The 26,999-nt window shown below is 48.2% G+C and overlaps 1 pseudogene; it reads left to right on the forward strand.

The window, feature by feature from the left end:
- Positions 1-536: 536 nt before the first annotated feature.
- On the forward strand, positions 537-2,276 carry LOC129672674 (cbp/p300-interacting transactivator 1-like; annotated as a pseudogene).
- Positions 2,277-26,999: the final 24,723 nt, after the last annotated feature.

Below are 26,999 nucleotides of genomic sequence, written 5' to 3' on the forward strand. Positions count from 1 at the left end.
AAGAAGAAGAAGAAGAAGAAGAAGAAGAAGAAGAAGAAGAAGAAGAAAGGGAAGTTAAGGACTATGTCCTGCAAGTATCCAAGCAAAACCAGTAGAAGAGGGAAAGTTCTGGAAACAAGCTTTGCTCCATCTTGAAAAGTATATCTTCCAGCTGGGCCTTGCCTAGCAAGCAGAAGACTCTAGGTTCCGGTCTCAGCACTGGCTAACCTGGGTGTGCTTGAGCACCCCTGGGATCCCAACACTCCAGAGTCAGATGCAGGGAGGATCATAAGTTCAAGGTCATCCTTGGCTGCATAGTGAGTCAGGCCAGTCTGGGATATTTGATACCATGCCTCAAACAAGGAGAGAGAGGGAGGGAGGTTACGCGAGAGGAAAGGAGGGAGAGAGAGAGACTTTGACATGTAGGTAAAATTCACCTGCTCTCTGCTCCCAGAGGAAACACACAGATGATCAGAGATCCAACCACACTGTTCTCCCCACAATATCCCCTAGATAAAATTGACATCAGTCCTGTGGTTTCCGTAGACACCCTCACCATGCGGTCCCGAGCTGCCAACAGGGGCCCAGGTGTGGGGCTCTGGGACTCATCACCTACCCCAGGCCCAGACAAGAAAGAGCGGATCGGATCTAACTCATGCATTTTAACGACTTCTCCAGCACGCCTCGATCCACCCGCTCGCTTGCAGGAATAAAGGCTGACAGGTGCAGCCGAGTTAATCAGAGTGGATAATAGAGGAAAAGACAGGAATCGCTGGCCAAATTGCCGCCGAGAAAAATGGGGCAAAACCATGAGAAGCAAGTCAAAAGTGTCCAATTAAAGTGCGGTGGTGTTTAAAGGGAAACTCCGTCCACGAAGGTTCTAGTAGCACCCATGCTCTGGGGGCTGAGGGCACCCTGGCCCTCAGAACTATTTCTCGTGCTTTACAGATGAATTCCTTTATATCTGAATAGATATTTTAATGCGTATTGCAAAAATGCAAGTAGCACATAAAACCTGCTATTTCATGCATATTATTGCCTGGAATGAGTCTGAGAAGATATTTTATTGCTAGTCAATTAAAAGAAAAAATTATTTTATGAGGGAAAGAAGAATAGGGTAAAAATACGATGTTGGCTCTATGTGTATGTGCATGCCTGTATATGTCTATCTATGTCTGGGTGGTGTTTATGTCTCTTTGTGGTCTGTGTGTATGTCTCTCTGTGTGTATATGTGTGTGTGATCTCTCTTTTTCTGTCTGTGTGTACGTCTGCATGTGTGCGTATGTCCATATGTATCTGTGTGTGTGTGCCTGTGTGTGTGCCTGTGTGTGTATATGTACATATATGTGTGTGGGCACACAAGCCTGTGTATACACTCATAGGCCAGAGGATAGGCAGGTGTCCTGTTACTCTTGACAGTGTCTCTCACTGATCCTAGAGAGCCAGCAGGCCCCGCTGAGCCTTCTGTTCCTGCCCCCACAGCTCATGTGCCTATATGACCTATAACATAAACAGCTCTGCTCAGCTTTTTATGTGGGTTGGAGCACAGCATGCACTCTTATCTACTGAGCCATCGCCCGGCTCCTGATGTTGGCCCTTAGGTGAGCAAAGCTTAGGAAAGAGTGTTTGAATTCCATGTTACTCATGGTGGGGTGTGTGGGACAGCAGAACAGTACCACACAGCAGCTTGTGAGAAATGCAGACTCTCGTGTGTGTCTGTGTGTGTGTGTGTGTGTGTGTGTGTGTGTATGCGCGCGCTCCTTCCCCAGACCTACTCTATCAGTAGCTGCATTTTCACAGGAGCCCAGGTGTCTTACATACACATCAGCACACACACACTGTTTTAAAAACGCAAATCCTCAGTGAGAAGGAACCTGCAAGAGGATGCACTGCAGCTCCTCAGGCCCTCCACCAACAGCCCCAGCTGCCAGCACCAACTCCCACCAGTTTACCTGACTTCTGCCAGGGCTCTGAAGTGCCAGCTACGTCGGCCTGCACTTGATGTCAAGGCTGGTACCACCTCTATGAAGGAGAATGCCAACCGGGAGGTGCTAGATCAGAAAGCAGCAGCCATCCTGCCCTACCCTGGGCTGGCTTCAGATGGAGCAAAAACTGACGGGGTTTCAGCTAGCTCCTCTGTTCACCTACTGTGACCTCTGCGTCTAAACAACTCTCTTCAGCCTGCTCCCTGTCCCTCACCTGCTGGCCAATCTGAGGCTGCAGAAGTGTAATTTAAGCCGGTATCATGGGGTGGTGCTGCCACTCCAGGCCAACCGGTAGAGGCACGACCCCTGTAAAGTTTGGGCATTGGGGCTCCAGCTGGATGGGGGTTGCCATTCTCTCCTGCCGAAGCCCAGGGCCTTGTTACTATTAACTCCAACCTGGTGGATGACAATTTGCTGATGCCAAATGTCCCTAAAGATTGAGGAACAAAGGCATGGATTCTGTTGTAAATAAAAATATAAGTTAAGAGAAAATAATCCACAAGTCTCTTATCTTTAGGGCAATGAAGACACTTTCAGACTTAGTCCTGGGGAAAGAGCACTTGAATAAGAGTCCATTCTGGCCATAAGATCCTCAGCTGAAGCTGGACATGGTGCCCACGCCTTTAATCCCAGCACTCCAGAGGCAGAGGAAGGTGAACCTCCGTGAGTTTGAGGCCAGACTGGTCTACAGGGTAGATTCCAGGAGAGCCAAGGCTACACAGAGAAACCCTGTCTTAAAAAACACAACAACAAAAAACAAACAAAATCCTCAGCTGGATGTGGTGGGCACACCTTTATTTCTCGCACTCAGGAGGAGAGGAGCAGGGAGCAGTGTTCCTTAGAATCCAGCCGGGGACTGCATAATGAGACACTGTCTGAAAACAAAAGCCAAATGTAAATCGAACCTGCAAGACACCACTTCACACTAGCCAGCAGGGGATGACACAAATGAGGCTAAGAGACGGAGAACAAGTGCTAGGGAGGATGGAGAAAGCAGAGCCTCCTGCTCTGCTGGAGACGAAGAAAATGGCGCAGCCACCCAGAAATCCGTGTGTACACCTAGAAAACAGTGAACATGTGACTTCCATGTGACCCAGAAATTCCAGTCCTGAGATCTAATAGCAGTAAAAACACATCTTTTACACACACACAGTATGTGCACAGATATTTATGGGAATACTACTTATACTAGTGAAAACTAGGGAACAACCCACATGTCTGTCAATGGATGAACAGTAGTAAATGCAGTAGGCACACACAGGAGGTGAACTATTACCTTCAACAAAAAGGAATGAAGCACTGGCCCATGCTGCAGCATTCTACTAGGGAAGAGAAGCCAGTCACTGAGAACTGCATGTTGTAAGATTGCGTTCACGTGAAATGTCCACAGTAGGGAAAGCTGTCAGTGTAGAAAGCATACCGCTGAGTTGCCCAGCCCTCGGAGAGGAGAGCCCATGAGGCAAGAGCCGGGAGTGACTGCTAAAAGGGCATGAGAGCCTTCGGGGATGATAGAATGTTCTAAAGCAACTGGTGAGGGTAGCCTACAATATACTACAACTTGTGTGTGTGTGTGTGTGTGTGTGTGTGTGTGTGTGTGTGTGTGTGTCAAGGTGCATTGCATATAGAGGCAGATGCCAATCTTGGGTGTTGTTTCTCTGGTACTTATGCACCTTGCTCTTGGCGGCAGGGTCTCTCACTGGCCTGAAACTCATAAATTAGCCCAGGCTGACTGGCCAGCGAGTTTCCTGTGTCCTCCTCCCCAGGGCTGTGCTCTCACCTGCAATCCAGCTTCTTGTGTGAGCGCTGGGGTTCAAACTCAGGTCCTTATGCTTATACAATCAGCAGACTGGCAGCTAAGCTGTCTCCCCCACCTACTACAACACTTAGCGACACGTTTTAAATGTGGGGTTGTTTGGAATGGAGGCATAATCATGGCCCCTCAGAGATGTCCGTCTCCTCAGTCCCCACAAGCAGGCTCCTTATCACGGTGAGGAGGAGCTAAGATTGCAGGAGGAAGAAAGGCCACCAATCTGCTGGTTTTAAACTAGGGAGGTTTTTCTGGGGTGGAGAGGACCAGATGGAAATGTAATCCCAAGATCTTGAAAAAAAGAGGCAAGAACCCAAAAGGAGGTATAACCAGGACATGTGGCTACCGCGTTAAGCCCCAGAAAAGAGCATGAGGCTTCCTCCAAGCTTGCCAAGGAGAGGAAACCAATTCTGTAGACAAGCCTCTCCAGAGGAGCCCAGCCCTGCCAGCCCAGCCCATTGACCTCAGCCTAGAAGGCTCATCCCTCTTCTGAGCTATAGAACTACAGTACGAGCCTCGAAGCTTGTGGCCAGTTGCCGCTGCAGCGGCAAAGAATCCATACATGTAGTGTATGGAACTACATGAAAGCACAGCTGTTTAAAAATGCTTGCTGCCTTGGGCTTCGTAAGTATGGTGTGAGCTCTAGCAGGATGGAGGGGAGTCTCCTTATAATCTCAGGGACACAGAGCCCACACGGAGCCCTCTCCGTTATGGACTGTATGAGGAAAGTGGGAGACTTGGGGTGGCTTCAGAGAAAAGGGATGTGTTGGAAAGATCTGACTCGGAGAGGGAGGAATTCCAGGGGTGGGGAGTCTTCAACTGAGAGAAGGCTGCGCTGCCTGTCCTTGTTGGTGACTGGTGTGGGACAAGGAAACAGGTTGTTTTGTAAGGCGCAGGGCATGCTACTCACAGATCCAAGGCTCAGCTTAAGATGAATTTGCTTTTTTTTTTTTTTCTTAATTTTTTTTTTTTTCTTAATTTTTTTTTTTTTACTTGGGGCCTAGAGAGATGGCTTCGTGGTTAAGAGCGCTTGCTGCTCTTGGAGATAAACCAGGTTCGATTCCCAGCATCCACATGAGGGCTCACACCTATCTGTAACTCAGTGACCCCCTTGTCTGGCCTCTGTGGGAAGCAGGCATGCACTTGGTACACAGACATACGCACAGGGAAAGCACCCATGCATATAAAACAAGAATTTAAATTGTTTTAAAAATATTTTATTTGCTCGGGTGTGGTGGCACAAGCCTTTAGTTCCAGCACTCGAGAGACAGAGGCAGGCAGGTCTCTGTGAGTTCAAGGTCGGCCTGGTCTACAAAGTGAGTCCAGGACAGCCAAGGCTATGAAGAGAAACCCATCTCAAAATATATATATATATATACATCGAGATAGAGATAGATAGAACTAGAAATAGAGATATAGAAATAGAGATATAGATAGATAGATAGATAGATAGATAGATAGATAGATAGATAGATAGATAGATGAGATTTAAAAAAATTTTTTAGCCAAAGAACATGTTTATTTAGGAAATATAGATAAGCAAGAAAAAAGAAATCGCAGGGTCAGTCAGTCTATGGCTCACCAGGTAAAGGTGCTTGTGGTCAAACCTGATCCCACATGGTAGAATGAAGAGAATGGATTCCCCCAACTGGCCGTCTGACCTCTACACATGCACACACACAGTAAGTTAATGAATGTAGTAATAATAATTTTAATTTAAAAACGAAACAGTTGAAAACTTAAAAAAAAATTACACAACGCTTTGGTGCAAGTTACGGATGCTTCTAGCGCCCTGCCCCACGGAGGGGAAAACCCAGGTCTGTCATGGTCACATTCTCAAACCTGTCTCAGGACAGATGACCCTGGGGTGCTTGCCGAACGAATTCGTGAATCTTGGACACAGACATTTTTAATTCACAGCGCCAGAGCCTCCCTCGCACACAGCCTCTCACCTGCTCCCCCACTGCTAATCTCCCGGGAGCGTCTTTCCAGTTCAATAAATATACATTTTTATCCTGGATGTAATGGAGCTGGCCAGACTGCAAATAGAATTCAGGGGGGGCTGTGAACTCAAATGGGCGGGAAATTATATTCTTATTTTCACTTGCCTCAAACTGAAATTTCTCATTTCCTTCGGTTTGAGCACAGGCAAACAAGCTAAGGAAGAGCTATGGGCTTCCCGCAATGCCGGCTTGCACTCACCACTGCTAGGAGATGACACTGACTCTCACACCTGCTGCTGGATCTTGCTGGTGAATATGGTAATTAGGAAGGGAGGTGATTACCATATCGGGATTTTTAAAGTGTGCGCCTGTGTGTGCACGCGTGCGTGCGCTTATATGTGCTTTTTCTTTTTTTTAATCAGCCCTTACAACGCTTTGACAATTGTTCTCTGATGCTTGTCTTCATGGAAGTCTTAAACTTCTTTGTGTCTAAAAGCAAGTATTCTGGGGAATGATCATGCTGTTCCTCACAGCAAAAATTAAGGCCTGGTGGCTCACTCCTGTGATCTTAGCACTTGGGAGGTGGAGACAGAGGATCATGAGTTCAAGGTTATTCTCGGCAACATGAAGAGTTCAAGATAGGTCTGGACTATATAAGACCCTGTCTTAAAAAAAGAAAAAAAAGAAAATTCCTTGGGGCTGGCAAGATGACTCATCAGGTAAAGGGCTTGCTGTGGAAGCCTGATGACCTGAGTTCAATCCCTGGAACCCGAATAAAAGGTGGAAGGAGAGAACCAGCTCCCTAAAGCTGACCTCTGACCCTCACACACGTCCCCAACATCTTCCATACCCACACTTTATGTTTTTTTGGCAGGAAGCGCACAAGAGCAATCGCTGGCCCACTTTGGGGTGTGGTCAGAGTGTAATACCAGGAGAATGTATGTGGCCCCACCCCTCCCTCCTTCGTGTTTTTGGCAGCTTTTGTTATCATTGACTTTCTTGATCCCCTTGAAGCCGCCTTGTAGCTTACTCTGGTGGACTGTTTCCCTGCCTGGAGAAACCAGGAGCCATCGGGGTGCTGGGAAGGTTGCTGTCCCCGGAGACACACACCAGCCTAGCTGTACCGGATGTTATTATGTTTCCCTCTAGAGTAGGGTGGCACAGGCCACCCACACCAAGCACAGGGGCGATAAGCAAGGGTGCTCCTCTCCTGGACCCCATTGCCAGTGAAAGGGTTAGACTAACTTTGTAACCTATATGTCTTCTAAAGCCTATAGTTTTGAGTTTTAGGTTCAGGTTAAGCTAAAGCCTCTTAGTACCTTTCCAGAGAATGGAAAAATGTGACCTTATCTATGAGGACAGATAGAAAAAAAGGCAAGCAAGCAATGACCTTCACTCAGCAAAAAGAAAAACTCCTGTCTTTGAGATAGCATTTCTTAGCAACAAACCTAGACTTCTTCTGAGTAGCTTTTGACCTCCAGCCAAAAGTCTGCAGCCCCTAATCTTCAAGGATGAGCTAACCACCCCCACCTTCAATTGCAGCTGCATCCACACTTGGCAGGACTGGCCAAGCTTGAGCACCTAAGACTAACCAATTATCTTACTTTATAGCTTCCTCGTCCAATCCTAGATTGCCAAGACTGCAACTTCAAATCTCCCGCAGTTTTTCTTTTAAAAACCTAAAGGCCTTTGTCTCCCGGTGCCACTCTTTGCTGACCGGCAGGGGTGACCCCATTGCACAATGGTTAATAAACCTCTTGCTTTTGCAACGAGTCTTGGTCTGGGGGAGTTTCTGAGAAGGGCGCGATCTTGAACTCCTGAGCTGTGAGACCCCAGGTCTTACACCAGGACCCATGTGCCCACAGAGGGGACTCTGTTCCCTGCAGCGTTGGCTCCAGTTAGCCCGCCGTGCTCCCTGCACTACGGAGGGCTAATTGCCTCTAAGAGCTGATTCACTGGAGGGGAAAATGCAAGGTGGCCTGACCTTTGCTGGGCTCACCCAGCCAATGGCTTCCCACTTACCCACCCCACCCTCTTCTCCCTGGTGTGACTGCTAATGGATGGGGGAGAAATGGCTGGACATGGGGACTCACACAGAGCCAGCAGGGCAGGGGCTGCTGGAAGTTACCTTCAACAACAGGCTGCTGGGCACCCCAAATGCACAGGGGCCCAAGCTTGAGAAAAGGGACTGGAAGCATCTAAAGGAAGTTAGGGTGCTAATGGGAGCTTGGTGCCCCCTCAGCACAGAGTGGGGAGATCAGGTCTCACCTGGCTGTCAAGTGAATATCAAGGAACAGAACATGTATTTCTGCTGGTGGACCCACGACTCTGTGGCCTGGGAGGGAAAGAGGCCTCCTGAACTTATGAGTTCCGAAAGCAGGCAACTTTAACCACTGGCAATGAACACCCGAGGAAAGATTCATCTGGGAATACACCTAAGATTGTGTGTTGGTGGGGGAGGAAGGCTCAGTGGGTATACACACTTGCTGAGCAAACATGAAGACCAGCATCTGGGGATAAAGCCAGGTGTGGCACATCTGTAGTCTTAGAGGAGAGATGAGAGATAGGAGGAGCTCTCCAGCTTACTGGCCTAGCTGAATTACTGAGCTCCAGCTTCAGGGAGAGACCCTGTCTCAAGGGAATAAGGCTGAGCTTGATAGCAGAGGGTACACGGCATCCTCCGGCCTCTCCACATGGATGCATTAATCTATACACAGACATGCACATGTGTAAAATAGACATAAAATACATAAAAGATTTTGTGTTAGGCTCTCTCTTAGCACCAGCAGAAAGACTGAGAAGAAGCAGAGGTCCTCCTTGGTTGCCTCTGGAGTTGGAGAGGGAGGCAGGAAGAAGCAAATGGTCCCAGCTCAGCCAGCATGGCATCATGACCTCGGTACCCAGAGTCCAGACAGGATCAGGCTGACAACATGGCCTCCATGGCTGAGTTATTAAGAGAGTCACCTGGGAGGTGAAAGAAAGCCAAGGTCTTAAAGGGTGCAAGCCAATGTGGGCAATGGATTCAGATGACATAAACCTGGGCCTGGGCCTTGAGGGCATAAGCCAGTCCCTGCTGTGAGATGAAAGCCTGACAGAAAGACCAAGCCACAGGTGGGCAGGTGAGTGTGAAGACAAGGAGGGCTGAAGAAGAGCAGACAGACAAGGTAAGGGCACTGGAGGCTGGTGGAGTGCAGGATCCGCTGGGCCTGGATGTGCGGAAGCAATGAAAACCCGGGCAGAACTGAACTCACCCAGGAGCCAGCAGGTTGGGGAAAGGCCAAGGCCAAGGCAGGCTGCTTAGCGGGCTAAGGTGGCCAAGTAGTGCTCTGATGGGAAACTGTCATCTGACGTCAATGACAACCAACAACCAATCCAACTCAGGAGCTGGCAGTCTGGAAGACCACCTGAGAGCTGAAACCTCACAGCCCTGGTGGAGCAAAGTGGCAACTGCATTCTCTAAAGCAGTGGGTCTCAGCCTCCCTAATGCTGTGACCCTTACACAGTTCCCCATGCTGTGGTGACCCCAGCTATAAAAGTTTTTCGTTGTTACTTCATAACTGTAATTTTGTCACTGTTATGAATTGTAGTGAATATCCATGTTTTTCCAATGGTCTTAAGTGGCCCCTGTGAAAGGGCTGTTTGATCCCCAAAGGGCTATGACTGACCCCAAAGGGCAATTATTGCTCTAAAGGGGACAGGAATAGAAAGTGCTCTGTTGAGTCTTATGGGACCCTCAGTACTGTAAAGGCCATCCCGGTGGCCACACAGAAACCTCAGTTAAAATGTAAAAACAGATAAGAGTCAGCGAGATGGCTCGGTGAATCAAAGAGCTTGCTGCTAATCCTAATGACCAGAGTTCAATCCCCAGATCCCCACCCCAATAAATAAACAAATGTAATAAAAAAGTTGATGAAAAACTATTTAACATGCTAGGCATAGTGACCCATACCTGTAATCCTAGCACTCAAGAGATGGAGGCAGAAGGATCAAGAGTTCAAGGTCTTTCTTGGTTAATTAGTGAGTTCAAGGTTAGTTGAAGTTTTCTAACACCTTGCCTCCAAAATGAAAAGAGCAAAGCAATTAGCTAACACATTTATTGGCTAATACTTTTTAGTGAATCTTGTTAAGGAATAATTCTTTTTTATGTGTTAGGTGTGTATGTGTTCATGTGTATCCAGGCAAGTGAAGGCCAAAGGTCTATGTTGAGCATTTTTCTTTATTGCCCTCCACCTTCTTTCTTTCTTTCTTTTTTTTTTTTTCTCCAAACAAAACAAAACAACAACACACTTGTTTGAGTGTGGGAGTGGTTACTCACGACACAGGAGACTGTGAGGTTGAAGGACAATTTGCAGGAATCAGGCTGGTTTCCTGCTTTGCCCTTGTGGGTCTTGGAGATCAAACTCAAGCTGTCAGGCTTGGTGGTAAGTGCCTTTCCCAGCTGAGTCATGGCCCCAGCTCACCACCTTTGTTGTTTTGTTTTGTTGTTTGTTTTATCTTGGTTTTAGATTCGTTGATTTTTATGTTACATGTATGGGCATTTCCTACGTGTGCATCTGTGTACCATGGGCATGCAAGGTCCACAGAAGCCAGAAGAGGGCGTTGGATAACCTGGAACTGGAGTTACACAGGGTTGGGAGCCACCATGTGGTTGCTGGGAGTTGAACCTGGGACCTTGGGAAGAGCAGCCAGTGCTCTTAACCACTGAGCCATCTCTCCAGCCTCTGATGTTCTCTTCTACTATGTGGGGTGGGTGAAGGGCATGTGTTCTAGCTCGGCCACTACCACCCCAGAGACATTTTGTATTTTGCCTGTCTCCCACAGTTAACCTTGTGCCCACTGCAACAGATCCCATCCCTTCCACCGGTTCATGGCATCCTCAGATTCTATTTCTGAGCCTGCTGGCACTTGGACTTTTCCAGGTAGGCAGTCATGACTGGAACTGCAGTACAGCACCTTTGAGTGTCTTTCCAAAGCATTCCACTTCTACTCAGGGGAATGTTTTTGCAAAACCATTGTGTGTCTTCTTCCTCCTTCTCTTCCTCCTCTTCTTCTTTTTGCCACATAATGTTCCAGTGTGGGACAGATTTTTTGCCTATGTGCTAGTTGATGGGCCATGGGGGGGATTGTTTTCAGTTTCTGGCAACTGTGAATAAAGCTGTTAAAAAACATTTGAAGGACACGTGCCATTTCTCTTGAATTAGTCTGTTAGTGCTGGGGTTGGTGGAATTCAGACAAGCCAAAGCCTGTCGTTGGGGTGCCAAAGCGGTTGCTAGGTGAGGTATTCATGGGTCCTCAGACTAGACAAGGGGAGTAAGGCTGAAGGGCCAGGTGCCCTGCCTGGAACCCCGACTGGCATACCTTTCTCATAAGTTCCTCCAGAAGCTGCAGACCCACAGTCAGAGTCTGACAACTCCCGGCCTGACAACTGAGGACACAGGGTAGGGCCATTTTGCTCCTCTAAGAAGGAAAATGATGAAAGAAAAAGAAGGAAAAAAAAAAAAAAAAGAGGAAGGCAATGTGAAAGCAGAGGAAATTGCCCGACACAGTGAAATATTAATTCATTTGAAGCCAGTCGGTCCCCTCTGCTCCCCACGTCCCTTGGTCCCCAGCAAATTTTCAAATTAAAGTGCTGAAGGGTCCTTCTCTCTCCTCACCCCCAGGTGGCCACAATTGGCTGAGAGAGCGCTATGGACAGAATATAGTCGGAACCAGCAAACCCTGTCACCCCCAGACCCAGACAGGCCCCTACCCCAGGCTGCTGGGAGGTGACATCTCCTAGCCCGAGGCAGGCTTGATCCTGGCAGGGCTGCAGGGAGGAGGGAGGTTAATGAGATTTGGATGAACCTGCAGTCTCCATTTTGTGAGGGAGCTGGCTCAGAGAGCTGCTAATTAAAGGGAGCTGACCTGTGAAATGAGCCTGGGGATGGGTGGCAGGGCAGGAAGGCTAGCCAGGGAGGAAAACAGCCCTTCAGTTTTGTTCTTCCTAGAGCAGTAGAGAGATCAGGCCCAGAGACTGAGAGAGGTTTGCCTGAGGACAATCAGCCGGTGCGAATGGAGCTGGATGCAGAAGGCGGAGATGGAAGAAAAGTCTGAGAAATGAGATGGCTAAGGAGTCAGAGGAGGCAGGGCTGGAGAGCTAGCTAGCAAGAGTGTGTCCTGTAGGCATAGGGGCCTGAGTTTGATTTCTACCATCTGAAGAATGCTCAGCACTCAGGGCAGGCTTCTCCCGGGCTGCAAGAGCCAGAGATGGTAAGTGGCTTGCCCAGGGGCATTAAGCTGGCCAGGTATATCTGACCCCATGCTTAGAGCAGCACCTGCCAGATGCTGAGGGTGAGGCCAGCTGGCACAAGCTGTCCTGTCACAAATAAATTCAGTGCCTCCTTCTCAGTCCAAATTGAAAACGCCTGTGTCTTCCCCACCTCAGCTGCACCTGATAAACCCTGACGTGCCCAGCCCAGGCTCCGGGGATTGGCTGGGCATAAACTGGACAAATCACCCTAACATGTGAAACAGTGCCTATACATTTTGGATGTTCCACAAATATTTGTCTGAAAGAGGAAGGCATGAAGGAATGGAGGAGCCCCCATCGGTACAGGAACTATATGTAACAGAGTCCCACAGGGAGCTTGTGCAGGCCCTGCACAGTGTTTGTTGATGATTGACTTCTGAAGCAGTCTGACTGACCTGAAGCAGTCTGACTGACTGACCCTAGGGCTGGGCTGGAGGGCTGGGTCAGGCTTGGGCCAGCCAGGGCTAGATTCAGGCAGGGAGGGGCCACTCTGCTTGCTGCCTGTCTGCTCTGGCCACACCCACCTTCCCAGAGCAGCCCCTCCCTCTCCCTCCTCCTTTTCCTTTCTGAGATGAGACAGTGAAATGATTTTTCTACTTGAGCAGTTTTCAATTTAGATTAAGAAAAATGCAGGCTGCAGTCACTCAGCAAGAGCCTCAATGGCCTTGTCTCTTTGGGGACTAGGGTCTGCTCAGCCATTGGCAGAGCACAGCTATCTGCCGTGGGGGGGGGGGTTGTGGCTTTGGAAACAGTCTTTACGTCTCTCTGCCTACCCCAACGCATCCCCTGGCTTGGTCTCCTGCCTTTCCCACCAAAGGTCTAGGATGCGCAGTGAGATAGACTCCAGTAGCCAGGCTCTGGTCATGCTGTGTGACCTCAGGTGGGGACCAGGCCTCTCTGAGCCCTCCCATTCCGTCTATATAGTAGGTCCATGATAAGGTTCCTGCCTGCCACCAGATCAAGGGGCCTCTCCTAGCCTAACAGCCTGTGGAAGAATGAACAACCAGAAAATGAGTAGTTTGGCTTCAAAATGTCCTCTTGAAGCTGGGCATAGTGGTGTGATCTTGGAGCTTGGGAGGCTGAAATGGGAGAATCTCAAGTTCAAGGCCAGCCCGGGCTATATAGGGAGATACCCACACATAGACACAGCATCATGTAGATGCATGTATGTCCTTCCTAGGACGCCTAGAAGTCTAAGCGTGCTGTGAGTCACTTGCTACCAGTCATGCCACAAGCTGAGTGTCCCCCTCTACCAGATGGCAACTCTAGCTGGCAGCCAGACCCCAGCCACTCACAATGACTTTCTGAAACTGACTCTTTTGTGGGTCCCTGAGCTGCCTGTGTCTTCCGGTGCCACTCATCACTAAGACCCATCACCCTGTAAACAGCAGGTGCTTAATAGTGAGTGAGTGAGAAGTGAGCGGCCAGCCAGAGGCCGGTGTCTGAGAGTCTTCCTGGCTACTGCCCTACAAGTGTTACTCACCCGAGCGGCCCAATCATTGTCCCCATAGTGTCTGGCCACAGTTAGCAAATTTTCCTTATACACTCAGCGCCTTTTTATCCTCTACAGCCTCTCCCGACAGCCGATCCATGGCATTGGGCACATGGGGGGCGTGGGCATACAGAAACTGTTCGTTCTGAAGTGATTTCAGACTGTACAGATAAGTGGCAGAGACCCACACCCAAAAGGCCACTTCCAGATGCTAACCTCATCTGCTTCACGCTTTCCGTTCATAAGCGCTTACAGATGCCTGGCTCTGCTGGTAACATAGATGACAGCACACATTGCTGTAGGTTGTGTGGCTGTTTAAAAGGACTTCAGTGGCAGTGGGATGGCTCAGCAGATGAAAGAGAGTGCCACCAAGCCTGACGACCTGAGTCTGATCCCTGAGTCCCACATGGTGGAAAGAGAACAGACTCCTCCAAGTTGCTCTTTGACCTCTACACATGTTCTCCCTCCCTCCCTCCCTCTCTCTCTCTCTCTCTCATTCGCACACTAGATTGATTACTTACTTATTAATTAAAATGAAAACATAAAGAAAAGCACCTGAGGCCTGGAGAGTGACTTAGTGATAGAACAGTTCTAGCATTCAAGTTCAAGGGTCAAGCCCAGAATCTACCATAAAAAGAAGAGGAAAAAAGGAAAGAAGTAGGACTGGGGGTGTAGCTCAGTGGGTACAGTGCTTGCCTAGCACACACGAGGCCCTGGGCCTGTTCTGCATAAAGTGGATGTGGCCAGGCACGCCTGTAATCTGTTCTCAGGTGGAGAGGCAGGAGGATCAGAAATTCAAGGTCATTCTTGGCTGTATATCAAGTTCAAGTCAGCCTGGGCTACCTGAGAGTGTGGTATAAGAAGAGAAGGAATAAGAAGCGGAGGGGAAGAGGATGGGGAAAAGAGGAGAGGGAAGAGGAGGAGAGGAAGGAAAGAAAGAAAGAAAGAAAGAAAGAAAGAAAGAAAGAAAGAAAGAAAGAAAGAAAGGAGGGAGGGAGAGAAAGCACATCTCTGACCCCCTCTAGGCACCTCCCTGCAGAGGTCACTTTTCCCACACCCTGCTTGGCTCATGAGACTTGAGCAGAACTCAGGCCCTGTCTGGTGAGAAGCTGTTGGCTTGGCAGTGTTTTTTCCTTTTGCCATGGGACTGCTGTAGTCCAGGCCAGGGTGGTCTCAGCAAAGTTCAGAGGGCAGCATGGCATTGGAGTGAGGCAGGTTCTCTCCACACAGAAAGGCAGAATAGGAAACATCAAACCCCACTAGACGGGACGGAGGCACACCCCTCGCTACAGCATAACTTTACAGACACAAAAGCATTTGTAGGGTACCCACGGACACACAGATAACTTGAGAAGCCAGGCATTAGCCACAGTAACCCAAGAAGGTGTGGCTGAATAGCCCCACTGGACGAGAGAGAACAGGCTCTACAGGTGAGGGTGTTTGTCTAAGGCTTCTCATTTAGGAAAAGGGCAGAGGCGAGGCGATTCCGAAGGCTCCTGTCAGAGATGACTCCTCCTCTCGGAGCTCCTTCTGCTGCTCCCCTTCTCCTGACAACCCCATTCCTGAAGGTTCTTTTCTCAGCTGAATGCCAGCTGGCTCTGTGAAGGAGGGAGCTGCAAACTGGAGGTGTTACCTGCTAATGAAGGTGCCGGCAGTAACGAAGGCATTAGCTAATATGGATTAACACCTCTCCAGGTGTTGGCATATTAATAAGGGACGCAGGAAGGCCCAAACCACTTAGAGGGCCAGAGGAGCAGAGCTTCAAAGGCAGAAGAGTACAGTTGGTCCAAAACCCCCCTCTGCCAGGTCGTGAAGCAAGCCGAAGCTCAGGCACACAGTGAGAAGGTTGTAGACACACTGTGATCACACAGTAGGCACCCAGGCACACACTGTAGGTTCACAAAGTTCAGTGTTGACCAATCTTTCCCTCATCCATCATCTCTCCCTCAGACTTTATGTCACCCAGCAGGGCAAGATTCTTCATCCTCAATGTACCAAATGGAAGCTGGAGCTCAAATAAAGGAGTAGTTTACTCACACAAGGTCACACTCTGGTCGCTGACTAAGTCCCAGTCCTGTGCTCCTCCCAAGGTCTCCAAACCCCCAACCTAAGTAGAGGAATATGGTGATTTGAATGAGAAAGGCCCCATAGACTCACTTATTTGAATGCTTGGTCTCCAGTTGGTGGAACTATCTGGGGAAGAATAGGAGGTGTGGCCTCATTGGGGAGGTGTGTCACTGGGGATGGGCTTTGCAGTTTCAAAAGCCCAGAGCATTTCCAGTTAACTCTTTCTTTCTGCCTCGTGGTTGCTGGCTCAAGATGTGACCTCTCAGCGACTGCTCTGTCCTCCCGCCTACCTGCCTGCTACCAAACCCCCCACTCCCCTTTAATGACCATGGGCTCGTGCTCTGAAATGGTAAGCAAGCCCCAATGAAATGGTGTCCTTTGTAAGAGTTTCCATGGTCACGGTGTTTTCTCAGAGCAAGAGAAACCCGAACTAAGACAGAAGTTGGTACCGGGAATGGGGTTTTACTGTGATAGGCCTGATCATGCTTCTTGTTTCCAGAACGTAGACTTCGGATTAGAAAAGCAGCTAAACACTCTGACCGTTGCTTAATGGACACACTAGTAGGCGCAGGGAAGACAGCGGTGCTGAGGGGGATTTGAACTGTTGGGGCCTGGCTCAAGAGGTTTCAGAGGAGAAAAATTTTAGTATGTGGCCTAGAGACCATTCTTGCAACATTTTGGTGAGAATGTGGCTGCTTTCTGCCCTCGTCCAAAAAAGTCTTCCTGAGGCTAACTTGAAGAGTTGTAAGTTAACAGCTATGGCAGAGGACATTTCCAAACAACCTAGCTTTGACTACACGGTGTGTGGCTATTAGTGGTCACTTATGCAAATCTATAATGAAAAGGAGCAAAAAAAAAAAAAAAAATACAAAATGTACAGTTCGAGGAGAAAATGGGCACCAGGAAGTATAAACAGATTAAAGAAAAGCCTGATGCTAAGTGAAATAAAAGGGGTGGTGATGTCAGAGCAAGACCCCACCCGGCCAGCTTCCAACTTTCGAAAAGGAATTTTTTTAAAAAAAAGTGAAAATAAAGAAAAGCTTAGAACTAGGTGTGGTGGTGTACAACCTTAGTCACTCAGAAGGCAGGGGTCGGTGGATCTCTGAGTTTGAGGCCAGCCTGGGCTACAGATCAAGTTTCAGGACAGCCAAGCTTAGGCAGTGAAGGAAACCATCAAAAACAGAGAGCTGGTGAAAATGTGCTTGAACAAGGGAGCCGGCATGTTAAGCCCCAGCAAGCAGCAGAACTTCGCAGCTTTGGCCATGCGGTCCTGGAGTTAGAAGGAAAGGGTTGTGGAATGTCCCTCTGAGACTAAGAAGAGCCCCCAAGGCCAAGTATGTCAGGGGTGTCCCCACATGGAGGCTTGGAGATGCCATTGCATGAATCTGAAGGCAATTCATGGATTGCCTTGGAGCTCCCATGTTTTTGGAGATGCCAGGGTCATTTCCTGCTGAGGAAAGCTGCTAACGAGGAGTGGGATCACCCCCAAAAGAAATGAGTACATCACAGCCAACAAAGATGAAAGGAAGAGTTGGAGATCTGAAAAGCACTTTGACATCTGACACAGGGACACAGAGTTTGGAGTTTGCCCAGCTGGCTTTCAATCTTGTTTTGCTCCAGCATTTCCTCACCATGCTCCCTTTTCTCCATTTTGGAATAATAATAATAATAATAATAATAATAATAATAATAATAATAATAATAATGATGATGATGATGATGATGTATGTCCTTGTTGGGTTCAGGGCCGAGAAAACTTACTTCAGAGACAAGCTGAAAATGCAAGCTTTACTTTCTGAGCTCAGGGAGGCAGCCAGTTCAGGATCTGAACTGCATCCCTGTGGGAAAGCTGTTTTACATATTTAAAGGGTGAAAACCATAGAGCAAGGGGGAGCAGGATGGGCATTGTCCAATCATATTTTGACATAAGGGGTTGAGCAAGGGAGTTTTCATCAATCTGGACAAGAGTGGGACCTTGAACTTAGTTTTTCCCTATGACTAAATGGAGTCTGAAAACAAAATGGCAGTACTTAGAATAAGTTTCTTCTGCTTGTTCCCAACAATCCTGTGCCTTTATATGTTGGAAGTATGTGATCTGCTTTTCATTTTTATTTACAGCAAAGTACATATAAGAGATCGCATGAATCTCAGAAGAGACTTTGGACTTTTGAACTTTGCTGAGACTGATAGACTATCGGAGTTTTGAAGATGGACTTAATGCAGTTTTACGTTATGATATGGCTACAAGCCTATGGGTGCCAGGGATTGGAATGTGATGGTTTGAAGGAAAATGGCCCCCATAGGCTCATAGGGAGTGACATTATTAGAAGTGTGGCTTTGTTGGAGAAGTTCTGTCACTGTGGAGTAGGCTTTGAGGTCTCAGCTGCTCAAGTCAGGCCGGGAGATTCACTGTCTCTTCCCGCTGCCTGTGGATCCAGATGTAGAACACTCAGCAACTTCTCCAGCACCATGTCTGCCTGTGTGCCGCCATGCTTCCCGCCATGACAATAATGGACTAAACCTCTGAGCTGTAAGCCAGCCCCAACTAAATGTTTTGCTTTCTGAGAGTCGCCATGGTCAAAGTGTCTCTTCACAGTAACAGAAACCCTAATTAAAAGGTGTGTATGCACTAGTGTGTGTACATTTGTGCCTTAGCGTGGTGCACGTGTGTGTCTGTGTGTTTGTGTGTGCCTCATGAAGGCCTGAAAGTGATATCAGCTCTCTTCCTCAATAGTTCTGTGTTTTACTGAGGCAGCTTTTTTGCTGAGCCCAGAGTTAATCAATTCCAGCTAGTTCACAGCGAGCCAGCTTGTCCCCAGGATCTAGCCTCTACCTCCTGAGTGCTGGGCTTACAGGCCAGGCTCCACCTCTGCCCAGCGTTTATGCAGGTTCTGGGCATCTGAACTCCAGCCTCCATGCTGTCCAGGCAAACATTTTATCCACAGAGCCACATCTCCAGCCCCTGAGATGGGCCACTTTTAAACCACGGCATTCCATTCCTGGTCCTCAGCCTCATGACCATCTCACAGGCAAAAGGCATCCTGTCCAACTTCAAAAATCCCCGTCATCTTTAACAATCCCCATACCCCCAAAGGCCATTTCCTCTGAGATTCAAAGCAGTCTCCTTTTTTAAAAACCTTTTTGAAAACTTTTCTTTAAAAAACTCCACAACACACAGACTTTTCCACTTCAGGGCGCGATGTGTTGCCCTTTTCAGTTTGTTCCCTGCTTTAAAGCTCTAAGCACTTTGCCTTGTACATAGACCTGAAACAGCCTGTTTTTTGGCAAGCAGGCAGGAAACAAAACAAAAAGTCAAAATAGGGAAAAAACAGTCTGAATGCAGGGCACATCTGTGGACACATTACACATTTGGAAATTACAGTCTCGGTAAGAGTAAAACAGCTTATATTTGAAAGAAACATCTGAAACCAGCCTACCTGATACAGCAAGCTGCTATATGTATTATGTCTAAATGTTTTGTTTACATCCCATGGAATTGGCAACCCCTGCTCATACTTCAAACAAATCTAAGCAGGGCAGAAATCCAAACCAAAAGAAGTGTTTTTCTCTATCGTAAATCCAACAGCTTCTTTCACGGACTGTCTGTTGAAAGCCTGAAGTAGGGGATGGAGAGACGGCTCAGGGGCTGAGGGAACTTGCTGTCTCGCAGAGGACTCAGCTCAGTTTCCGGCACCCACAGTTCCAGGTGGAACTCCAGTCCCAGGGGAGCTGACGTCCTCTTCTGGCTACTGTGGGAGCCAAGGGTACACACGGTGCACGTCTCCACACTCAGTAAAACACTCATACATATAAAATAAGACAATTTTTAAAAGCTTGAAATAAGTAAGAATACCAGGAAATCTACCCATACTGTAATCACTCAAAACCAGACATTTCTTAAGAAAATGGAGAGAGCAAAAAGTAACTACTTTCTCCCCAAATGTGTCCAAGGGAATCTAATCTACTTTTGTTGGAAGGCTGAAACTATTACTGTCAAGATAATCTCAGAGCTGTGAGCCTCCTCAAACCAAACGATAAGTCACCTGCTTCCACACACAATGGCACAGACTCGGCATTTCCATTCCAGTGAGAAGAAATGGGCCATCACAGGAAAAGACTGGACGAAAGCAAGACAGCAGTACAGCAGGGAAAGAAACCCACAGTTCCATACCAGGCACCTGAGGCTCTTGGTGGCATCAAGACAGCCGTGGACAGCCCAGACCCTCCAGTTCTGCCACCTACGAATAATGGCTGCTTAGGGTCTCTGTCTTAGTTATATTTCTATTGCTGTGAAGAGACACCATGACCAAGGCAACTTCTAAAGGAAAGATTTTAGTTGGGGGCTTGGTTACAGTTTCAGAGGGGGAGCAAAAGTCCCTGACCATTATAGCAGAAGGATGGCAGCAAGCAAACAAGCATGGCTCTTTCTGTAGATTATATGTTGAGATAACAACCACATGGCAGAGGGGAGAGAGAAAGAGAGAGAGAGAGAAGGGGACTAGCAGGGGCTTTGAAACCTCAAAACCTATTCCCAGTGATACACTGCCTTCCACAAGAACACACCTCCAAACAATCCTTACCAAACAATTCTACCATCTGGGAACCAAGTATTCAAATATATGAGCCTGTGAGGGCCATTCCCATTCAAAGCACCACAGTTTCCTTGCAGGGAATGTGATCCTTGGCAGCTCTCTGGAGCCCGGTGTAAGCCTCCATGGCACCATAACTCTTACATTTTGCTGCCTGCAGAAATGGCACCTTGTGAATAATTCTTCCAAGTTCTGCTGCCAGCTCAAGATGCAGCCCCCTTTGACCACAGTTGGCACCTCCATGCACCCAGAAAAACCCTTCCTTAGGTGGTTGCTTTGAGCGTCAGGGCACCTCCACTAAGTCTTTGATGGCTGGGGTCCCACTTTAGGGTGCCTTTCCCATTACAGTGGTGAAGAAGAAAGCTTCTCTTTACCGATATCGATCTGGCTAACATTTACACCTGCTTTCTCTGCACCCTCCTTTTCCGCATCTTTGAACTGGCCACCATCTTTCCTTGTCAAACCTTCCATTGATCATAGCTCTCCACGCTCACTATTGGGCCAACTAAGAGCAGTGAGCAGTAACCATGTCACAACCTAGCTGTTCAACTGTCTCGACGTTTCCTCCATTAGACAGTGTAGTCCATTACATCTGAACCCTGCCCCTTCACATCTTCAGGACTCAGGCAGAGCACATCAAATCCTTTGCCAGAATATCATATGAGTGGCTTCTAGCCCAGTTCCCAATGGATGCTTCACTCCCCTCTGAAACTGCGTGAGCCTGTTCTTTACTGTTTATATTTCTATTTTTTAATTTGTGTATTTATTAATTTTATGTAGGTGAGTGCTCTATTTGCATGTACACCTGCAGGCCAGAAGAGGGCATCAGATCCCAGTATAGATGGTTGTGAGCCACCATGTGGGTGCTGGGAATTGAACTCAAGGCCCCTGGAAGAGCAGACAGTGTTCTTGACCACTGAGCCATCTCTCCAGCCCCTACTGTTCATATTTCTCTCAGCAATTTGGTCTTCTGAACTCCTGCCAGAAGGGCCCAGTAATCTCTATGGTTTCTCTAGCCCACAGCCCCCCAAGCTCTTCCACTCTCCCCTCACAAACAAATTCCAAAGACCTAACACCCATATGGTCAAATGACTCACAGCAACAGCCCTATGCCCAGCACTGTCTTCTGTATCAGCTACTTGTCCTGTCTCTGTGATAAAATCCCTGACAAAAGTAATTTAAGGAAGGGAGGGCTTCTTTTGGCTCACAAGTTCACCACAGTAACCTGGCACTGAGGCAGGGGCATGAGGAAGCCAGTCACTTTGTGCCTATGGTCGGGAGGCAGAGACAACTGCCTGTATTCACCTCCTCTGCTGCTATTTATTCAGTGGGGCCTATGTGATTCACATTTGCAGTGAATCTTCCTTTCACAGTTAACCCTTTCTGGAAAGCTCACCACTGACATATCCAGAGCTAGGTGCCCTGGGTAATTCCAAACCCAGTCAAGCTGTCAACAAAGCAGAACCATCAGAGTCACTGTCTCATATGCATTTCCTGGTGTAAGCCAGTTTTTCATTACTATAAAAAATTGCCATCCACCCACAGTCTGGGAGGGGTTCATCCCCAGTTAATCTCCTCTGGAGATATCCTCCCAGACACTCCCAGAAATATGCTTCTCTGATCTTCGAGCAGTCTGCCAACCCCATCAAGCTGACAATCAAGGCTAGCTAATGCCCATTCCCCTATTCAGACTCAGCTCAGGGGAACCTTTCCCTGACCACTTGGCTGAATTGTCACAGGACACTCCCCTGGGCTCCCACAAGACATGCGTCCTGTCCTGCATGTGGGTTTTGCAGTACACTAATCCCAGTGAAGCCTGCGTCCTCAGTGCCACAAGCGGTAGCGAATGAAGAGAGCTGCGGAGTCCCATGAATTGTTCCCATCCCTTATATAAAGTGGACCCCAGAGTCCACATTAGCTAGATAAGGCTCCCACAAAATGCGGCCATTTGAAGGTAAAACAGGAAATCTGTTTTCATGGTCTGAAAGCCCTAGTAATACTCCACTCTCTGTCACAAGTAGCTGGCATTTACATCTTCATGGGTCTCTTAGTGCAAGTGTGTGTGCCAACAGTATCTGTACCAACCTGGCGCATTCCTGTGACATCTTCATGGACCAGTGAGCCCTGCATGTACGAGCAGGAGGACCAGAAAAGAGGAAGGCCTCATGGCCTGTTGTGTTTGTACGTTTATAAGACTATATGGCAATTTACCCATTGGCTTTTTTGATGGTATTGTCAATTTGACAGAACCTAGAACTACCCCAGAGATGGGCCTCTGAGCACCCTTAGGGAATGGGCATCTTGATTATGTTAACTGATGTGGAAAGACTCGTCTTAACTGTAGGCAGAAAACCACGGTCTGCGCAGGGGACCCTGGACTGTAGAAAAAGGAGAAAGGCCGCTGAGCATGAGCGTGCATCTCACTGCTTCCTGCTTGTACATGTGTGACCTGCTGCTTCCAACTCCCTCTGCCTTGACTTCCTCACCCCAATGACTGTACCCTTGAACCTGAGCCAGAATAAACCCTTTCTCCTGGAAGCAGACTCTGTCAGAGTATTTATCACAGCATCAGAGAAAGAAACAAAGACATTTCCATTCCAGTAGGTTGCAAGCTTCTTAAGGGGGTCAGTTCCATGGCAGCCTAGCTCCCGGAGTATCCCAGAGCCTGGCACGCTGCACCAGTCCTTTGGAGAATATAAGAGTATATGAGAAACCATACCTTTGGCAGTGGCCAGAACTGAGCCTGACAGAGCTTGCCTTGGGTTCATTATGGGACTCTGGCTGTTAACTGTGGTGGCCTTAGAGGTCTCCGCAGGACTCCTGCATGTGACATTCTAAAGCCGGGCTCTGCAGATTTATTTTAGGACAGCCTCTTCACCTCTAATTTGTCTCCCCAAATCTGAGCTCATAGACACTGGAGGGAAGGAGGAGCCAGGGAGCCTTCTCACCTCTGCTCCAATCACTGGGTCTCCTCTTTAGCTCCCAGTCCCATGCCTATACAGCCCCTCCCTCCAGGGCTCCAGCAGCCCAGACCCTGCCTTCTTTAGCACTATCACTTGCCCCTTTGTCCCTCTGGTCTCAGCATCCTGGCCCTTTCAACTCCCCTTCCCCCCACCCCCACCCCCTGTAGCACTGGAACTCCCCAGACAATACCCAGGGCATGCAGAATTGGTGGTTATTACCTTCTGTAGCAGCTTCTTGCTGTGGATAAGGTCTCAGCGGTTTCACCTCCAGCTCTATCAACGGGCCCTCTTTCTGTGATAATGCTCCCCGAGAGACACCTGATAAAGCCCAGCTGGGCCATTTGATCAACGCGTACCAAGCTAATTTGACCATTGTGATGATCCTCTGACAGGGATCCCATGACTACCCCCATCCTAGAGCTGGGTAAACTGAGTCCTAGGGAGGTTAAGAAATCTGTTTCAGGCTGTATTGTTAATAATTGGGCAACAGGGGCTAGGCACAGATCCTGGGTCAGATGCCTTAGCAGAAAGAGAATTTTACGTTTTTTTATCCTGGGTCAATACACTTAATCTTTTGTTGGCTATTTTTTTGTTCATTTTGGGGGAGGTGGGGGTTGTTTTGTTTTGATGGGAACTCAGTATGTAGCCCAGATTGGCTTCAAACTTGCATTTCTCCTGCCTCAGCATCCTGAGTGCTGGGATGTGACCCACCACAGCCTCTTATCTCCTCGTTTGTGTTTGTACTTTCTGTAGGGCTAAAAGCTGAAGGTGAAACCAATTTGTAAATACTTTTCTGTAGACATCCCAGAGCCTAGTATGTGACAGGTGCTCAGTCAGGGCTAAGGGAAGCAATGGATGGATAGACAGACAGAGGGCAGATAAATAGATATAAGTAAGAAAATAGAAAATAAGGTATAAGTAAGATAGTGAAATGGAAAAGGAGAGAGGGAAAGGGGAAACTAGAAGGAAGGAGGAAGAGAATGAAAGGAGAAAAGGGGGGGGAAGAAGATAGAAGATGAATAAGAAGAAGAATAAGCAAATATAAACTGGATAAATGGACCCGTGACAGGAGTATAGATCAATGGGTAGAAGAAAGGATGAAAGGATGGATGATTACAAGACTGTACATGAATAAACAGTGGTCTATTTGATGATATAATGATGTAATGGAAGGAATGTGTGTATGCATCGATGCCTGGACAGAATGGGTGGACAGATGAGTAAATGGATGGATGAGAGGCTACATGGTTAGGAAGGTGGATGGAGTGGGTGAGTGACAGGATAGGTAAATGGTTGGGTGAATGAAGTGGGTGGGTGGATGTGTGTGTGTGTGTGTGTGTGTGTGTGTGTGTGTGTGTGTGTGTAAATGGTGGGTAGATGGATGAGTGGATGGATGGAAGAGTAGAGTGGATTGGCTGATGGGTAGGCTGGATGAGTGGGTTAGTGGGGTAGGTGGGTGTGTGAACTGGGTAGATAGTTGAGGAAATGGGCAAATGAATGTATGGAGGGATGAATGGATAGGTAGATAGATACATTGATTAGATGAATGGATAGGTAGATGGATGGATGGATGGATGGATGGATGGATGGATGGATGGGTGGATGGATGGAATGGATCCATGCATTGACTGGGTAGGTACATGAGGAGGTGGACAGATAAGTACATGGGTGGATGGGTGAATGGATGGATGGAAAGGTAGATGGATGGACAGATAGTGTGAGTGGGTAGATAGATGGACTTGGTGGATAGATGAGTGATGGGTAGGTAGAGAAGTATATGGATGAGTGGATGGATGGGTGAGTTAGGTGGGTTAACAGATATCTTGACTACATAAATGGGGGGTTATAGATGGGTGGACAGATTGATAAACATCTCTCCAGGCTGGTGAGGTGCTATGCAGTGGATACTCAAAACCTTCAATAGAGGGCAACAGCCTGGCTGGAAAGCAGGTCTGCGGCAGGGTTCTCTGCATCAGGCAGAGAATCTCTCAGTTGCCTGTGTGTGGGAGCTGGGGAGAGCTGAGTCTGGAAAGCCACCACTGACACTCAGCCAGACTCTCACAATCTTCCAGATAGCCAGTCCTCTATTCTGGCCCTAAGGTGATTGGAAGGTTTCAAGTTTCCATGGGTAAGATTTAAGCTCCAGTGTGAAGGATATGGTTGGTCAAAAAGTGCTTCTGTGCAAGCAATGAGGAGCCCCTGAGTTTGATCCTTTGCACCCATGTCAAAGACAGACACAATGGCTTTTTTTTTTTTTTTTTTTTTTTTTTTTTTTTTTTTAATGATCCCAGTGCTGTTGAGGTAGAGACAGGAAGATCACTCAGGCTTGCTGGGGTCAGCCAGTCTGGCCAAATTGGTTAGCTCCAGGTAGAAAGTAATTGAGGAAAGCAGCTAACATTGACCTTTAGCCAAAACATGCATGTGGATACATAGATACATACATACATACATACATACATACATACATACATACATACATACATATAGATAGATGGGAAGGAGGAAAGAAGGTGAATAGGGAAGTGGAAAGAGAAGGGGAGAGGGACATTTAAGACCATATCTTTAATGACACCTGTCTCTGCTCATCCACTACCATCTGCCCAACAATTGTCCTAAGTACTTTAAAGAGGTTTGATTTTATCTGCACGTGGCACCCACCTATAATCCCAGCACAGCATATGAGTGTGAAGTCTTAGATTTGAACCCAGGCCAGCCAAGTGGATCCAGACTCCATACTTTTGAAATGCCTCCCAATTCTCAAGGAATAAAGTAGTCTGCACCTTGGCTTTCAAAGAGCTGATGCTCTCAGCTGAAGAGTCTGGGCTGCAGGGGGAGGAGAGGGGAGGAAGTTGGCAGGGCTGGGTAGTCTCCCTGGAAAGACTGGGGGAGTCTCCACCAGCCCACAGGGGGAGAGAGGAAGATAGGAGGAGGCCTGGCTGGCACCAGCTAGCCAACCCTTGCTGATGTCGGGAGCTCAGCTGTCACTCTTGCTGTTAACCTTGGGGGGAAAACACATTTGTGGCAGATAACAGGCACAAGGGTGTGCCAGCCCTCCACCAGCCACAGGCCTGATGGATGGGCTACATGGGCCCCCCCTGACCTGTGTGTGTACTGTTATCTGCTCGGCCACGGGAAGCTGTTCATCACAGCGACAGCTAGGCGAGCAGTACCTGCTGGGCCTGCATCAGCCAGAGCTACCAGCATCCTGGGAGGAAAGAAGGGAGGTTGTCCAGGGGAAGGGCGGAGTGGGGTGAGGAAACTCAGGGAGGAAGACTGGGGACTCGAGGCCAGCAGCATCCCCAGACCCAGGACTGGCCACAACAGTGGCACTGTATTCTGGGGACAGTGTCTGGCTTCTTCCTGTTCCTGGTGGTATTTTGGAAGAGCTGTGTCACCACGGCCTAGTCACCCAACTGCTCTGAGACATAATATGAAGTCAGGCTTTACTAACCTAGAGAAACCACAGGCAGCAACAGAAAGAATGGTGTCTCAGAGCCCTCAGGCTCCTTTTGTATGAGTGTCAGAGAGCCAGAGCCAGTGTCTGCCACTCACCACCCTTCCAGCACCTTGGAATGCTGAGTAAGACCCCCCCCTTCCTCTCCCACTGAAATTTGTCTCATGCTATGTCCCCAGCTGTGAGCAATGCCTGGAGCATTGCAGGGGCCCAGCAAGCACCTCTGATTTGGTCACTTCAGTCCCCTAATACACCACCACGAACACAGAGACATTCTATCCTCGCCTAAAGCCACACAGCAGGGCAAGAGCTGGCCCAGTTCTTTCTGACTCCTCTTTGCAGGTGGAGGGATGGGATTTCTAGGGGGAAATCCTGAAAGCAGGAAGCGAGAGGGGCCACAGTCCTTCAGCTTAACCTTTCCCTTCCTCCTG

The sequence above is a fragment of the Psammomys obesus genome, unplaced genomic scaffold (genome assembly GCF_907164565.1).
Source record: "Psammomys obesus unplaced genomic scaffold, mPsaObe1.curated_primary_1811, whole genome shotgun sequence".
Classification (NCBI taxonomy): Eukaryota; Metazoa; Chordata; class Mammalia; order Rodentia; family Muridae; genus Psammomys; species Psammomys obesus.